Here is an 18,809-nt window from a genome sequence, read left to right as displayed (position 1 = left end):
TTTATTTCCTTCTACTGCATGAATTAAGTTAATAAATTTACAAATATTGTCTGTTGTGCGTCTTTTTTTGATAAATCCAGTTTGGTCTAAATTTACCATTTTCGGTACCTGCTCTGCTAATCTGTTTGCTAATAGTTTAGCTATTATCTTATAATCTGTGTTTAGCAAAGATATTGGTCTATATGACGCTGGTGAGAGTGGATCTTTCCCTTGTTTTAGTATTACTGTAATTATTGCTGTTTTACATGAATCTGGTAAGCTTTGTGTTTCATCAATCTGGTTGATTACATCCAGGAGGGGCGGTATTAATAAGTCTTTAAATGTTTTGTAGAATTCTATTGGAAATCCATCCTCTCCTGGTGTCTTATTATTTGGTAATTTTTTTTATTATCTCTTGTATTTCTACTGTTCCAAATGGTTCTGTTAATTTATTTTGTTCCTCTATTTGTAGTTTTGGTAGTTCAATTTTAGTCAAAAATTCATCTATTTTCCCTTCTTTCCCTTCGTTTTCAGTTCGGTATAATTGTTCATAGAATTCTCTAAGGTTTTCCTTAATTTCTTTTGGATTATATGTAATTTGTTTATCTTTTTTCCTTGATGCCAATACCATTTTCTTAGCTTGTTCTGTCTTAAGCTGCCATGCTAGGATTTTGTGCGTTTTTTCACCTAGTTCTGTTTTGTCTTCATTATATTCTTCTCTACCTTATATGTTTGTAATGTTTCATATTTTATTTTTTTATCTGCCAATTCTCTTCTTTTAGTTGTATCTTCCTTCATTGCTAATTTTTTTTCTATGTTTACTATTTCCCTTTCCAACTGCTCTGTTTCCTGATTATAGTCCTTCTTCATCTTGGTTACATAACTTATTATTTGCCCTCTAATGAATGCTTTCATTGCGTCCCATAGTGTAAACTTATCTTCCACTGATTCCGTATTTACTTCAAAATACATTTTTAATTGTTTTTCAATAAATTCTCTAAAATCCTGTCTTTTAAGTAGCATGGGGTTTAATCTCCATCTATACATTCTTGGAGGGATGTCCTCTAGCTTTACTGTCAATATTAAGGGTGAATGGTCCGATAGTATTCTCGCTTTATATTCTGTTTTTCTTACTCTATCCTGCATACTAGCTGATAACAAAAATAGGTCTATTCTTGAGTATGTTTTATGTCTAGCCGAGTAGTATGAGTATTCCTTTTCTTTTGGGTTTTGTTTTCTCCATATATCCAAAAGTTTCATTTCTTGCATTGATTTAATTATAAATTTGGTTACTTTGTTCTTTCTGTTAATTTTTTTCCCCGTTTTATCCATATTTGGATCCAAATTCAGGTTGAAATCCCCTCCTATTTGTATGTTCCCTTGCGTATTAGCTACCTTCAAAAAGATATCTTGCATAAACTTTTGATCTTCTTCGTTAGGTGAATATACATTAAGTAGATTCCAAAACTCCGAATATATCTGACATTTTATCATTACATATCTCCCTACTGGATATATTATTTCCTCTTCTATTTTAAATGGCACATTTTTACTAATTAATATAGCCACTCCTCTTGCTTTTGAATTATACGATGCTGCTGTTACATGTCCTACCCAATCTCTCTTTAATTTCTTGTGCTCCAATTCAGTTAAGTGTGTTTCTTGGACAAATGCTATATCAATTTTTTCCTTTTTCAGTAAATTTAGTAGTTTCTTCCTTTTAATTTGGTTATGTATTCCATTAATATTTAAAGTCATATAGTTCAGCGTAGCCATTTTATACTTTGTTTATCTTCTCCTTCCGTTTTTCCATCATTACCTTTCCTCCTTTTCGATTTTTGTTTTCTTATTTTCAACTCTTTATAAGACAACATTCCTACAACATCCAACATTTTCCTTATTCTCCTGTTTATATCTTCTTTATCCCCAATCTCCCCTTCCCCTCCTGAGTTGTCCTTTATCCCTTGTCGGACAACCACATCTCCCCTCACCATTTGGGTTTGCGAATCCACTCACAAGCGTCAACTGATTTTGCAGTGACCACTATTTCCCCCCACCCAGCCCCCCCAGAAAAGATTTCACTTTTCATATGTAACAAAGGTCACTCTTTTAATTCCCTCCTTATTCTCTCTATTCCATTACCTTCCCTTATTCATTCTTGTCTATACTATCTATATTTTCCTCTAAGTACAGATACATTCACGTATGCACATTGTATCTATTCACTCTTATACCTCTTTACCCACATACATATCAATCGTGATCATTTTTACTCTCATTACCCGTCTTCCTCCCTCAGTCTATTTTTGTAATTGTTCTGCAAATTTTCGTGCTTCTTCTGGGTCCGAGAATAGTCTGTTTTGTTGCCCTGGAATAAATATTTTCAATACCGCTGGATGCTTTAGTATAAATTTATATCCTTTCTTCCATAAAATCGCCTTTGCTGTATTGAACTCCTTTCTCTTCTTTAGGAGTTCAAAACTTATATCTGGATAAATGAAGATTTTTTGCCCTTTATACTCCAGTGGTTTGTTGCCCTCTCTTACTTTTTCCATTGTCTTCTCCAGTACCTTTTCTCTTGTAGTATATCTTAGGAATTTTACTACAATAGATCTTGGTTTTTGTTGTGGTTGTGGTTTAGAGGCCAATGCTCTATGTGCCCTTTCTATTTCCATTTCTTGCTGTAGTTCTGGACATCCTAGGGTCTTAGGGATCCAATCTTTTATAAACTCCCTCATATTCTTGCCTTCTTCATCTTCCTTAAGGCCCACTATCTTTATGTTATTTCTTCTGTTATAATTTTCCATTATATCTATTTTTTGAGCTAACAGTTCTTGTGTCTCTATCGCTTTTTTATTAGATTCCTCCAATTTCTTTTTTAAGTCTTCTACCTCCATTTCTGCTGCTACTGTCCGCTCTTCCATCTTGTCCATTTTATTTCCCATTTCTGTTAAGGTCATATCTATTTTATTCATTTTCTCTTCTGTGTTGTTTATTCTTTTTCTTAAATCATTAAATTCCTGTGTTTGCCATTCTTTAAATGACTCCATGTATCCTTTAATAAGAGAAAGTACAACCTTTATCTTGCCTTTCTCTTCTTCTTCTATTTCACTGTATTCTTCCTCTTCCTCTTCTTCTTCCTCTGGGTTGGCCATCTGTTGTTTCTTTGTTGCCCTTTTCTTCTCTTCTTTCTTGTTTCCATTGTCTTCTGTGTTCTCTTCTTGCTGCAGGTGTTCTGCAGCTGTCGTTGCCGGCTGTGGAGATCGACTCCCCAGCTGGTCCCCCCTCCCGTCGGTGTGTTTTTTTTCATGCGCGGTTGCGCACTTTTACTCGGCTCAGCAAGCCATTTTTGTAGTCCATTATCTACCGACCTGAGGGAGCGGGTTTCTCTCTCCACCGTGGGCCTCTTCGAACAGGTAAGGCCTTCACCTTCTTCCTCCGTTGTCTTCTCTTCCTCTCTTCTTACCGTTGATTTCGATTTTTATTTTTTTGTCGCCATCTTCTTTCCACCTTTATACTCACTTTTCTTTAACTTTTATTTCTGTGCCTTTGTGTTTTCCTTTGTTTTTCCCGACTTTTCTGGAGAGGGCTGGAGTTCACCGTCCGGCCACTACTCCATCACGTGACTCCCAGATGATACAAAGTTGAAGACCGCTGAGTCTGCAGAACCCTAACCCTAACCCTAACCCTAACCCTAACCCTACACTTTGGAGGAAGGAATAAAGATGTAGATGATTTTCTAAACAGGCAACGAGTTCAGAAATGAAAAGCACAGAGGGACTTGGGAGTCATGGTGGAAGATTCCCTAAAGATTAACGCATGTAGAGTCAGTTGTAAGGAAGAAAAATGGAATGGTGATATTCATTTTGAGAGGGATAGAATATATGATGTTGAAGTTTTATAGGACATTGGTCAGCTCAGACTTGGAATAATATGAGCAGTTTTGGGCTCCATGTCTCAGGAATGATGTGTTGACATTGGAGAGGATCCAGAGGAGGTTTACAAGGATGATCTCCAGAGTGAAAGGGTTTTCACATGAAGAGCATTTGAAGGCTCTGGAATTTAGAAGAATGACTGAGGACCTCATCGAAACCTATTTAATACTTAAAGGCCTGATTGAGTGGATGTGGAGAGGATGTTTCTTATGGTGGAAAAGCATAGGACAGTGACAAGCCTATTAATGCCTGTGTGGAGCCGCTGGCATTAGACCGGGAGGTTGGACCCTTCAGAACAGTGCTGTGTCCCCACTCATTGCTCTCTAAGGCCCACACCAATAGCAGTGCTGCCATTATGCTAGCTCTGGAAGCTCCGCAATCTTTTTTTGGAAGCTCTTTCCAGAAAATAAACATGAAACGGGACACTACAGTTATAGCTCGAGGTATAAATGGGGTTATAGCTTGAGGTTAAAGAAAGAAGACTCTCACACGAAGGGAGTGTAATTGACACTGACTTTATTGGGTGCAGCTCTGCCCTTTATAGGCAGCCGGCCACGTCACCATCGAGCTGTGGCTTGAGCAGGGCTGGCTGCTGATTGGCTGTCCCAGATCCGTGGGTCCAGATTGGACCCCCTGTGATCCACTCGCAGAGATTGGTCAATTCGACCACTATTACTGCAGCCTATGGGAGCAGGCGTCTCATCCCGTGTGCTGTTTGCTTGATCGCTGCGTTCAACGGCTGATTCCTGTGTCGGCCTGCGGAGCTGGCCACGGGCTGATACACACATTCGTTTATTATCAAGGAACTGGTAACAGCACCTTGAGAAAAACTTACCGTGAGTGGACAGAGTCAACGTGGTGTTGGATAAATTGATGACTACCAGAGTGGACAAAGTACACAACAAATAGGAGCAGGAGTAGATCATCTGACCCACTCAGTAAGATCATGGCTGAACTGGCTATGGATTAAAGGGAATTGTATTATGTATCGTATTTAGATTTTCAACAGTGATAAGGTGCTACCTGGAATATTGTAATGTTAGGGCTTATGGCATGGATGTGTAGTGTTGAGAAAGAGTATCAGGTTCACTGGGTTCACAGAGAGACGAGTCTGGGCACAAGGGTTACAATCACACATAACTTTTATTAACACATGGGAAGCAAACAGGGGATGACTTTAATCAGTAAACAATTACTAATTCATGCAGGTGATTCAACCCCACTTACACACTATGAACAAGAGCTCTTACATGTGCACCCTGACCCCTGTTTAATGGGAGATGTGGTTCTACCACACAGGATAAACAGAGGCTCTTACACATGCTCCTGGATCCCTGATCAATGGGAGGTGTGTCTCTACTGCACAACATAAACAGGAGCTCTTACACATGCTCCCAGAACCCTGATCAATGGGAGATGTGGCTCTACTGCAAGTATTGATCGATCGCAATACTATGGCTCAGCATCAGTGCAGTGCCCACCTTACCCATGACCCTTCCAGCCATGTCCACAAGTAATGACCTGTCATGGACCTGTCTTGGGCTTGGATGATGAAGCAGAGAGAGGGAATGTGCTGTGTGCTAGTGCTAAATGCAGTGCTAATCTGTGCTTCTAGCCAATAATGACCCTTGGTGATTTTAATTAGCCAATGGCAAAGTGTGCACTCATGGGTGGCTGGAGTCCGACCTTGATTGACAGGTGATGTGACGGGGAGGACCACCCACAATACACATATTCCAGACAGGCAGGGAGGCCATGTTTCCTCCACATACAACATTCCACCCCCCCAGAAGCCATGTCTCTGTGATGACAATGTACATGTTGTAAATACATATATAAAAAAAAGACATGAAAATAAAAATCATACCAATCAAGGGCCCTCCAAATACCGTGCCCTCCTCAGCATCAGAAGGGAAGGTAGAGAAAGAAATTTATTTGTCACTGACCCATGTGCCTGGTTCCTCTGGCTTTACTGGCGAGTGTGAGCACCCTTACCACCAACGTCTGCGAGCAGGCAGTGCATCATCATCCATCAGGTGCTAAAGTCCTCTCTTAGCTCGTGCATCCCGTGACTAGGCCTCAATACTTGGGCACTCTCTACACACAGAGCCCAGGTCACCATCACTGTGCTATCCTATGATGAGGCCCAGCAGGTATCCATCCAGGGTGTACCAGAGCACCTGTTTTTCTGGGCTGTTGTTTGACACCAGGCTGCCATTCCTGCTCACATTCTCTTTACATGGGTGCCACAAGTGCCTGTGTTGGATCCCTCTAACACTAGCCAGGAGGAGTCAGGAAAGTTAGCCAATTTGGTGTTTTTAAATAAAATCTCCTGAAGCCCCCACCTCATGAGGCATTTTTCAGTTAATGGGAGTTTTAGGTGTTATTGTCAAGTGAAACAGAATATATACAACATTTCTTACTATAGTTTGATCAATTACACTCTACTTATAAACTGTAACTTTGAATCTATAAATTGCAGTTATGAATCTATAAATTGCAACACCAAATCTTGTGATATTAAAACAGGCCCCAGGTTCCTGTGTACAGTTTTGGTCTTTTTTACCTGAGAGAGAGTAAACTTGCCTTAAAGGTACTGCAATGGCTATTTACCAGATGGGTCCTAAGATGAGAAGGTTGCCCTCGAAGAAAGATTGAGTACTGTACAATGATCCTCTGTCAGAAGAATAGAATGAAAATGCATCTTATTAAAACAGAAAAGATTTTGAAAGAATTTAACCTATTGATGGTCTATTCTGACTTAAGAGTGTAGAGGAAAAAGACATGGGCAAGAGTTTGGGTGTTTAATGTTGCAGTCAGAAGGAAGGTCGCCTCAATACAGGAAGGATGTGGAAGCAAAGGGAAGAGTGCAGAGGAGATTTACCAGTATGTTGTCTGGATCAGAAAACATCTCTTATGAGGTAAGGTCTTTGGAGCGAAGAAGGATGAGAGAGATTTAGTAGAGGCATAGATAGAGTTAACAACAAGCACCTCTTTCCTAGGGCAAGAGTGGCAAAACCAGATAACATCTGTACAAAGTAAAAGGAAGAGAGTAGTGGGTGCCTGCAATGCATTGCCAGGAAAGAACAGGACAATAGTGTTAGAAACAGAATTACCTTTAAAGAAATTGCTCGAGAAAAAAATTGAGAACAAAGAACATTTATTATAACAACAATGCAAAGTTGGGTGCTTCCCCTTACCCTGGGAATACACACATACACTGGGGCTCACCTAACTTTTATACAGTCAATTTCAGTATCAGAATACCCTCCCCATTACATTCTTCTGCCCCCTAGATGGGTTTGGCATAGGCAATCCTTCCTGCCTACGTGCAGTTTCAGTATACTTGGAGGATCAGGGGGTATCCTGTCGGTGTCCCTTCATGTTATTGTCCTTATTCACACCTTCCTGATTCTCGGGGCTACAGTCTCTTGGTATGCAGAGTTGGCTCATCCTGTCGAGGGTTGGCTAATTTAATATGTATAAATCTGTGAAAGGTTAACTAATTAGATATGTAGGACTTGGTACTTCTGTCCAGGGCTAGGAGACCCTTATCTGATCCAAACTACCTCAACTTCCTACATTCTATTGTTCCTTACCACTCCTTATCTTAGTCTTATGGTGGCTCTTGTCACAAAGACTAGAAGATTCTTATGTTAATCGTGCTGACTCTGCTTTCCTGCATCCTAATCCCCCAAGCTCATCCTGCTTGTACTGGTTACAGCCATTAACTGATGTATGAATTTTAGTTTCCTTCATGTTCATAATTTTAGATCAGTTTTCCCATCTCTCACAATCCTCACTTTTCTTTTAGATCAGTAATACTGATCTTTCATCATGATCAGTGTTACTGATCTTTGGTTACTGGTCTCAGTGTGACTGATCCCTCCCCCCCCCATCCTCACTTTTCTTTTAGATCAGTATTACTGATGCTGTAAAGTGTAAGGTGTTGTTTTTCCCAGCTGGTCAATAACCAAATTGTAGTCTTTGTGTCATTGGAGAGTTAAGGCTTTGGGGTGTAGTGTTCTGACGAAGGGTTCGATGAATTTAAAGTCTTCAGGTAGGGGAGCACCATAAAGATCAGAGTAGCGAGTCCAGCTGCTATTAGGGTTGCGAGTATCAGGCTCCAGTTCTCAGTAAAGAGTCCAGTCCATCCCACATCAGTCTGAGGTTGCCAAGTCTGAACATGGGCATGGGCAGATTCTCATTGAAGTCTTGAAGCAGTGTCTTTAACCGCCCGACTGTTGTAAGCATTGTCCTGAAGAAGTCTGTGAGAAACGCTGCCTTCAGCAGCGAACGAGTAGCGAGAGTCAGGCGGTTCCGTTGAATTGTGGCTAGTATCTGACGTTCCTCTTCAGCCCCGAATCCTAGGGCCACCGATCTCTGAAGGCTGTCTGGAGTCTGATATTGAAATGCCAAGCAGCTTTAGAGTACTGTAGCAGCTCACGTTGTTTGTAACTGGTGCTCCCCTTCACGGGGTGGTGTTGTGATGAAAAGAGACCAAGCTGGGGGGGGGATTGTTTCTTGTGATTTAACTGTGTGTTGCAGCTTGCCTGTTAAGCTTAGTCCGAGTATCAGTGAGATTGTGAGTAGAAGCCAATGTGTGTGAATGAGAACATGTATTCTCTCCCTGTGTGCGAAATGTACATTGATTAGTAATAATACCTATGTAGGCTGTTAACTGACTATCGCTACTCTGTTCCCCTGGTCCGTATTGGAATGCCTTATGAAAACATATCTGTCTGAAATCTATGCCCTGTCTACACTGTAAAGTAATACAATTGTAACCTCTGCTGCCCCTATTCCAGGAGGACTTAAAACATAGCGAGTGATTAAGTGACATAAACAGTTAAAAAAACAATACAACAATAAATGTAACATTACGGCACTTTGTCGTGGCGCAGTGTAAGTTTCAGGTCTGAAGGATGAGGAACTGCACGCCAGGTTGAGGGTTGAATCTGTGTGTCGTGATGTTGTGGTCCGGAAGCTGGTTTGATTCTTTGAATGTGGGTCCAGCCTTTTTCTCTTGTTCGTACGGCGGTGTCTGTAATTAAAAGTACACAGTAGGGACCATCCCAGGCGGGTTTCAGTTGGTGATGTTGGCATGCTTTTACATATAACCAAACACTAGATTTAATAAAATGAATAACAATCTGACTTTCCTTTGTGTTAGTGTAAAAATTGTAAAATGAAACACAAACCATATTTCCATGGGTTTTGAATATATTAGACCTTATTAAAATGCAGTTGGAGCTGCTTGTCTGTATGGGGCAAGAACCCTCCAATTTGTTAGAGTGAGTACATAACAGACATTGCAGCACAAGAGCCCCTGCAAGAGAACTTGAAACATATTCAACCTTTAGTTCTGCCTTAAGTACACAATTAGCCATAATGATTCAGCGAGTGATATTAACTGTATTCTAACTGAATTTATTTTAAAATAGCCGAGTGGGAATAAGACATGTCTTTGTCATTGCCGACGGCAACGAATTTGACGATTATTTAACATCCCTATTGTAATTGTAAAATTAAATGCCTTGTGCCACAGCTCACAAGAGCTGGACTAATTTAAAACAGTCTGTAAAACCGGCACCAAAAAAAATGGAAAAGATGTTCTTATGAAGAGTGCACACACAATCATTTAAGTACCGGCTAGTTTCTATAATATTGCACTTAAAGTCCTGCTGCATGAATCCTGGAGCTTGTGGAGTCATTAGTGAATCAAGAAATATTGGTGCCATGCCAATTTCTCTGTACCATGCCAATTTCCCAGTCCTGAAGCCGAGACGTAGTGAATAGCATCTGGTACAAGATCTGTGAGTAATTAATGATATTATTATTCCTATGCACCCAATTGTTCTGAACGATGCCACCAATTTAAATCATATTCCACCTATTGCAGTACTCACACATCACCATAGACCAGTTCGCAGGTTTATTTTTCCATTAAGCTGAATCCAGTCGCGCAGGGTTTACCTTCGTGATTATTTACAATGTAACTTCCGCACGACCGGATTTAAATATAAACCTGATGAATGGAGGAAAGTTATCATGAATTAAATAACAGCGGCAATACAGAGAAATTGTGCTGAGGCATTAATTTCAGTCCGGAGGAAAATGCACCAGAGAAATGAATGATTAAACTTATGGGAATCACCAGAGGTATCTTTATTCACCAGAGATGGGTGATCTTTAAACTCACGGACCTTGACTGCTGAATGTGTAGAAGGAATGTACTAAATCTATTGATAGGGCTCCATACCTCTAACTGCAAGACAAGAGCCTGAAGCCTCAATTTCAAGTGCCACAGTGCACTTAATGGAACATGCACACTCCCCCTTCAACTGGCTGATCCAGCAACTTAACACATCAGATCCTTTCTTTATCTTACATACACTTAAAATAAGACGAGTAGAGCTCACCCTATTAGCGCAAAAATTTCTCCCTGTGAATGTTATAACATCGCTCAGTTCTCATGTACTCCCTGTGCAAAATCACGTTTGAATACAATTTATTTCATGAAATGGAATTAACTGGTAGTTAAATTCGCTCATTCTACAGTATTGATAAATGATCATTTATGACATTTACATTTCAGGATGAACTTTAATTAATATTGGTCAGTGACTGAAGTGAGAAGTTGTGATTTATGAAATTATCTCTGTTCTCAACTCTCCCACTCCCGACGCTTCTCCCAATGTCCAGGAGCTGGCACACAGTCCCTACCCTTTCCTTGTTGTTCCTCCACTACTCCTTTGACTGCCTGCATCAAAATGTTAGCCTTTGCTTTCTGCTTATCCTTAGATGTCTGGACAAATGCTTTTTGTGCGATCTGTAGAAGCTGGGTTATTCCCTGCTCATGCCAATTTTCTGTCTTTTGTAATTTTCTTCTAATGTCTGGGGCTGAGTTGGTAACAAAACCTGTTAGTACCAATTGTTCCTCTGCTGGGGATTCTATGTCGAGACCCCCATATTGTATATATATTTGGTCCCAAAAATTGGTCTAACTGTTCGGCACATCCCTGGGGATCTTCTGTCAGGGAGGTCAGTTCTTTCTTAAAGTTATGCACTTCAGTCACATTTACAAAACCGAGACCCCCTCCCATGGGAACCTCCCGCAGGGGTCTCATCCAGCTAACTTCTAGCTTATTATTTCTGAACATGCCCTTTCTTCCAGTAGGTTATGCACCTCCGTTCTGGTCAAGGGCACATTTACCTTCGTACTGGTCAAGGGCACATTTAACCTGCCCTTTCTTCCAGTAGGTTCTCACTCTGTTCTAAATTACAACGATCTCTCTCTCCTGTCAACGGAGATGGTAATTGAGCGCTTTGTGAGCGAGTTACCATACCGCTCCTATTCTCTTCTCTTTTCTCTAGCTGTGGGGGAGGAGGGGAAGGTGCAGAAGGGTAGGATATAGGAGGAACATAAGGTGGAGGGAGGGAATGTAAGCACATCCCACCCTTGTGGTTCAGGGACAAAAGGTTCCTCCTCTCTCTTATCCCCGAATTCTTTCTCGTTCAACACCAGTTGGTCAATGGGTCCCTTGAGCCAGCAGGCTGCATATTCCCTGCTCTCAACATTGTCCCTCTGGTTTTTATAGAGCCAGATGTTCAAAGCTTGATACATCCAGTCATCCTCGGATCCGAACTTTGGCCAGTACATGGAGCTCCCTTTAACCGGGCTTTTAACCCATTCAATACAACAATACCTGACCATTGTCAGTTTGTCTTTCCCACGGGTCCTTCCCGTGCCCCACTCAGATAACATCAACCCAAGCGGGCTGTACGTAGCTATCTGGTGTTCACATCCTGAACCAGGACTCTCTTCCTTGCTACTCATACTTCCCATACTGATAGACAATTAAAATTCCACTTACCGGGTTCTAATAGCAATGTTCTAGCGCGCTTCCTCCCGTTGTTTGTTCTCAATGCCTCTTCTCGGATATCACTCACTTCTTCCACTGACCAGCCACCCGTCGCCCGTGAGCCCAGCTGAATCAGCCGGGGTGCACCTACACTCGTCGTCGGGGTACTCTGTCAGTGGAGGGAGTGTGATCCCGGACGAGTCCCCATTTGTTAGAAACAGAATTACCTTTAAAGAAATTGCTCGAGACAAAAATTGAGAACAAAGAACATTTATTATAACAACAATGCAAAGTTGGGTGCTTCCCCTTACCCTGGGAATACACACATACACTGGGGCTCACCCAACTTTTATACAGTCAATTTCAGTATCAGAATACCCTCCCCCTTACATTCTTCTGCCCCCCTGGATGGGTTTGGCATAGGCAATCCTTCCTGCCTACGTGCAGTTTCAGTATACTTGGAGGACCTGTCGGTGTCCCTTCATGTTATTGTCCTTATTCACACCTTCCTGATTCTCGGGGCTACAGTCTCTTGGTATGCAGAGTTGGCTCATCCTGTCGAGGGTTGGCTAATTTAATATGTATAAATCTGTGAAAGGTTAACTAATTAGATATGTAGGACTTGGTACTTCTGTCCAGGGCTAGGAGACCCTTATCTGATCCAAACTACCTCAACTTCCTACATTCTATTGTTCCTTACCACTCCTTACCTTAGTCTTATGGTGGCTCTTGTCACAAAGACTAGAAGATTCTTATGTTAATCGTGCTGACTCTGCTTTCCTGCATCCTAATTCCCAAGCTCATCCTGCTTGTACTGGTTACAGCCATTAACTGATGTATGAATTTTAGTTTCCTTCATGTTCATAATTTTAGATCAGTTTTCCCATCTCTCACAATAGGAACATTTAAATGACTCTTAGTCAGGCCCATGGAGGAACGAAAAAATGAGGGTTATGAGTTAAGGAAGGTTTAGTTTTTTATACCGTGCTGTAAAGTTGCGACCTTTTGGAATTAAGTGTACCAGGGAATTATAGATGCACAATCACTCAGTGCATTTAAACTGAGATTGACTGATTTTTAGAATTTTGGTGTAACAAGGAATATGCTGATCAGGGAAGCAGAGTTGAGTTATATCATCCATGATATTGCTGGAATAGCTAATGAACCATGTAACCAACTTTAACTTATTTTTTAATAGATTCTTTCTTTCTTTGGCTTGGCTTCGCGGACGAAGATTTATGGAGGGGGTAAAAAGTCCACGTCAGCTGCAGGCTCGTTTGTGGCTGACCAGTCCGATGCGGGACAGGCAGACACGATTGCAGCGGTTGCAAGGGAAAATTGGTTGGTTGGGGTTGGGTGTTGGGTTTTTCCTCCTTTGCCTTTTGTCAGTGAGGTGGGCTCTGCGGTCTTCTTCAAAGGAGGCTGCTGCCCGCCAAACTGTGAGGCGCCAAGATGCACGGTTTGAGGCGTTATCAGCCCACTGGCGGTGGTCAATGTGGCAGGCACCAAGAGATTTCTTTAGGCAGTCCTTGTACCTTTTCTTTGGTGCACCTCTGTCACGGTGGCCAGTGGAGAGCTCGCCATATAATACGATCTTGGGAAGGCGATGGTCCTCCATTCTGGAGACTTGACCCATCCAGCGCAGCTGGATCTTCAGCAGCGTGGACTCGATGCTGTCGACCTCTGCCATCTCGAGTACCTCGACGTTAGGGGTGTGAGCGCTCCAATGGATGTTGAGGATGGAGCGGAGACAACGCTGGTGGAAGCGTTCTAGGAGCCGTAGGTGGTGCCGGTAGAGGACCCATGATTCGGAGCCGAACAGGAGTGTGGGTATGACAACGGCTCTGTATACGCTTATCTTTGTGAGGTTTTTCAGTTGGTTGTTTTTCCAGACTCTTTTGTGTAGTCTTCCAAAGGCGCTATTTGCCTTGGCGAGTCTGTTGTCTATCTCATTGTCGATCCTTGCATCTGATGAAATGGTGCAGTCGAGATAGGTAAACTGGTTGACCGTTTTGAGTTTTGTGTGCCCGATGGAGATATGGGGGGGCTGGTAGTCATGGTGGGGAGCTGGCTGATGGAGGACCTCAGTTTTCTTCAGGCTGACTTCCAGGCCAAACATTTTGGCAGTTTCCGCAAAGCAGGACGTCAAGCGCTGAAGAGCTGGCTCTGAATGGGCAACTAAAGCGGCATCATCTGCAAAGAGTAGTTCACGGACAAGTTTCTCTTGTGTCTTGGTGTGAGCTTGCAGGCGCCTCAGATTGAAGAGACTGCCATCCGTGCGGTACCGGATGTAAACAGCGTCTTCATTGTTGGGGTCTTTCATGGCTTGGTTCAGCATCATGCTGAAGAAGATTGAAAAGAGGGTTGGTGCCAGAACACAGCCTTGCTTCACGCCATTGTTAATGGAGAAGGGTTCAGAGAGCTCATTGCTGTATCTGACCCGACCTTGTTGGTTTTCGTGCAGTTGGATAATCATGTTGAGGAACTTTGGGGGACATCCGATGCGCTCTAGTATTTGCCAAAGCCCTTTCCTGCTCACGGTGTCGAAGGCTTTGGTGAGGTCAACAAAGGTGATGTAGAGTCCTTTGTTTTGTTCTCTGCACTTTTCTTGGAGCTGTCTGAGGGCAAAGACCATGTCAGTGGTTCCTCTGTTTGCGCGAAAGATTACACCAACGTCAACCTGACAGGTCTGTGTTTCTCAGTTACCTCTATGTTCTTTCAGAATGGCCCTATCTCAACTTGTACCATCCAATTCATACAGACAGAAGTTGCGGAGTCCTCATTGCATTCACTATCTCTGCAATCACCTCTGTTTGGGTTTGCCCAGCTGATGCAATGTATTTGGTAACGTTTCATGCCATTAGTTTCTGAGTCATTTTTTCTTTATAAATATTAAATGCTGTAAATAATTCCTTACTTTCATTGGAATGTTTTTCCCATATTATATTGCTAATTAATCAGGGTGGACTAGAAGGGCCAAATTGGCCTGTGTCCATGCTGTAATTGTTCTATGGTTATATGGTTAATTCGCATTGTTTTAATTAAATCTCATTTCCTGTAGTTTGTTCTGATATTCTTTATTTCCCTTGGCTTTTATAGTTTGATTTAAGTTATAAAATTCTCCCAGCTGTCCGATTTTCTTTACAATAATTCAAGTCTCTTTCTGTATCCAATATAATTCTTTATCCCGAGCTGAAGAATTTGAAATAGTTTAAAAAAAATTCAAAGGAATGCCTATCTGCTGAACAATATGAAATACCAATTTAAAATGTTTGTCTCTTTAGTCTAATTTCCCTTTCACCCTTTAGCCAGTTGACACTGCAGGCTCATTTAATTTGCTTTATTTAAATTTAAGACTCGTTTAATTTTAATATGTCATTTCTGAAACTTGATAGAAATTTCTATCAGATTACAATGACTCTTTCCCAGAGGATGTGTCAGTAAGAAACTCTGAATTAATCCTGTACCATTACCCAAGGTAAGATTTAGCGAGCCTCTGCCCTGGGCTGATTCTAAGATGTCTTACTCTAGAAAATTGTTCTTAATACATTTTTCAACTTGGTCTCTAAACATCTCCTGTCAATCTTGATTTGCCTAATCTACATGAAGATTCAAAAGTGCCACAATTATTATTATATACTATTATATATTATATTATTATATATCTTGTTGAGGATGTCTCCGCTCCATCCTCAACATCCATTGGAGCGCTCACACCCCTAACGTCGAGGTACTCGAGATGGCAGAGGTCGACAGCATCGAGTCCACGCTGCTGAAGATCCAGCTGCGCTGGATGGGTCACGTCTCCAGAATGGAGGACCATCGCCTTCCCAAGATCGTATTATATGGCGAGCTCTCCACTGGCCACCGTGACAGAGGTGCACCAAAGAAAAGGTACAAGGACTGCCTAAAGAAATCTCTTGGTGCCTGCCACATTGACCACCGCCAGTGGGCTGATAACGCCTCAAACCGTGCATCTTGGCGCCTCACAGTTTGGCGGGCAGCAGCCTCCTTTGAAGAAGACCGCAGAGCCCACCTCACTGACAAAAGGCAAAGGAGGAAAAACCCAACACCCAACCCCAACCAACCAATTTTCCCTTGCAACCGCTGCAATCGTGTCTGCCTGTCCCGCATCGGACTGGTCAGCCACAAACGAGCCTGCAGCTGACGTGGACTTTTTACCCCCTCCATAAATCTTCGTCCGCGAAGCCAAGCCAAAGAAAGAAAGAAGAATATATCTTATTTCTAGATTAGCATTTTCTAACAACACACCCACCGGTGGGAGACGGAGAGTTTAATTCAACAATTTAAAAGTCTCTTGGACTCTTTTAATTAAGTCCAACCAATTCTGAGTGATCTCTTCCTTTCATTTATACTTTATAATAAATGGTTCAATTAATATTTTTTTCCATTTTGCCTGTTCTTTCAAATATCTCGCACCCTGGAATGGTAATGACGGCCATGCAGTTATAGTTACATAATAGCTATTGCCTATGATGTTATGGTCAGAGGATATTGATCTATGAAATTCTGAATTTATCATGTCCTTTACCCAAGATAAACCAGTGCTTTGGACGAGGAACTACCGCATAAACTCTTAAAAATCTCATTTGAGAGATGGAATTTCTAACTATGCAATGTCCCTCTTCTTTTGCCAAAAAAAGAAACATGGCAAAAGAGAGATGTTACGATCCCCTAAAATATCCTTGAGTGGATTGGGATAAATATTCCACCATTTCATGATGCTCAGTGAATGGAATAAACGGTTTCAATTCCTGATATTTTTAGCCTTGACTCAGTTCAGGGCAGAAGAAGGAAGGTCAACTGTTCACTTTGCTCCAGCAAACATAGGGTCTAATTTGAAACTCCAGAAGAGCTTGGAGGTACTCACCCAAATTGTACTTACCCCTGGCCAGAGTTCTGCAGAGAACTGCCAATAATGCCCTATTCGAGGCTTTGATCTCTGTACCTGCCCATTGAAATGCAGAGCTTATTAGGACAGATGCATGGAGAAGTAAAACATGAAATAGAAACACACAATGCTGGAGAAACTCAACAGGGAAACCTTCATGAAGGGACTCAAGCCCAAAACGTCGGTTGTGTATTTTTACCTTTGTGATATAAAGGACACTGTTGGACCTGCTGAGTTTCTCCAGCATCGTGTGTGATTACAGATACAGGGAGATGCTGACCTTCCATACTGTTACTGGACTAAAGGTAGTGCATAAATCATGAGCTGAGAAGCTGGATCTGCTATACAGCTGGCCCTCAGCTTCATGCCAGCTGTGGATGCTGGAGGCAGTATGATCCCAGTCACTTCACAGAGGATCACTAACCGTGATTAAACAGCTCAGTGTGGACATGGATGCTCCATTTCTTGTTGCTTCCCAAAGCCCAGCAGGCTGCTAGGTCATTTGGCGACTGTAGCTTGGCCTGAATTTATTGCTGAGTGGTAGTATAATGGGGTGGGGGGGTGGGGGGGGGAGTTGATAGATAGAACCAAATGGGATTAATGTAAAAGGGGTGTGGCAGTCTGTAAATGCAAAGGAATAGATTTTCTTTCTTTGACTTTTTAATTTCTGCCTGCAGTTAAACGTTTATGTCAGTTTGCTATTTTAAAGTTATTTTCAATCACTGAAATCTTCTTGAGCTGTTGCTAAATGTTTGACGTTCAGACATTTATCCGTAAATGAAAGGTATTTGAGAGTGTTAGCATGTAAAAAGGCCGTCAGGACATATAAGGGTAGGGATCCAGGGGTCACCAACTCTCAATGATCATTGACAAGTATAAGCATAAATAAGCAAGTGCCTGAATAAAAAGATGGAGGGAGAGATGGGTGGAAAGGGCTAGAGGAGAGGAGGGAGGAAGGGGAAGAGGAGAGATGGGTGGAAGGGGCAAGAGGAGAGGAGGGAGGAAGGGGCTAGAGGTGGGAGGAAAGGGAAGAGGAGAGATGGGTGGAAGGGGCAAGAGGAGAGGAGGGAGGAAGGGGCTAGAGGTGGGAGGAAGGGGAAGAGGAAGGGGAAGAGGATAGATGGGTGGAAGGGGCTAGAGGAGAGGTGGGGTAAGAGGAGAGGTGGGGTAAGAGGAGAGGTGGGAGGAAGGGGAAGAGAGATGAGTGGAAGGAGCAAGAGGAGAGGTGGGAGGAAGGGGAATAGAGATGAGTGGAAGGAGCAAGAGGAGAGGTGGGAGGAAGGGGTTAGGTGGGGAAGAGCGGAGATGGAAGGGGCTAGAGGAGAGGTGGGAGGAAGAGAGATGGGTGGAAGGAGCTAGAGGTGGGAGGAAGGGGAAGAGAGATGGGTGGAAGGGGCAAAAGGAGAGGTGGGAGGAAGGGGTTAGGTGGGGAAGAGAGGAGATGGGAGGAAGGAGCTAGAGGTGGGAGGAAGGGGAAGAGAGATGGGTGGAAGGGGCAAAAGGAGAGGTGGGAGGAAGGGGTTAGGTGGGGAAGAGAGGAGATGGGAGGAAGTGGCTAGAGGAGAGATGGGGAAGAGGAGATGAGGGAGGAAGGGGCTAGAGGAGAGGAGGGAGGAAGGGGCAAGAGGAGAGGAGAGGAGGGAAGAAGGGGCTAGAGGAGGAGCGCAGGCTAACAGGTAAGAAGTGGATACAGATGGGAGGGCTTAAGAAATAAAAGCTGAGCAGTGATAGGGGAAGAGGGGAAATTCTTTTAATAGGAAAAGGAAGAGAAGGAGGGGGGATTGAAGAAAAAGAGATAGAGGGAAAAGGAAAGAGAGACTCGGCAGAGGAGGGGGATCAGAAATTGGTGGTCGATGTTAATTCTGTCTGAATGTCCAGATGCAAATTGTTGGTTGCCCTTTGTTTCCTATGGACACTGTGTAACCTGCTGAGTTTCTCCACATTTGTGTATTGCACTTGACCTCAGCTAGAGGTCTAGAGGAGAGGTGGGGGAAAGAGAGGTGGGAGGAAGGGGAAGAGAGATGGGTGGAAGGGGCAAGAGAAGAGGAGGGAGGAAGGGGCTAGAGGTGGGAGGAAGGGATTAGGTGGGGAAGAGAGGAGATGGGAGGAAGGGACTAG

This window comes from Narcine bancroftii, chromosome 9 (genome assembly GCF_036971445.1).
Source record: "Narcine bancroftii isolate sNarBan1 chromosome 9, sNarBan1.hap1, whole genome shotgun sequence".
Classification (NCBI taxonomy): Eukaryota; Metazoa; Chordata; class Chondrichthyes; order Torpediniformes; family Narcinidae; genus Narcine; species Narcine bancroftii.
The sequence above is the reverse complement of the archived record's forward strand: the minus strand, read 5'-3'. Positions refer to the sequence as shown.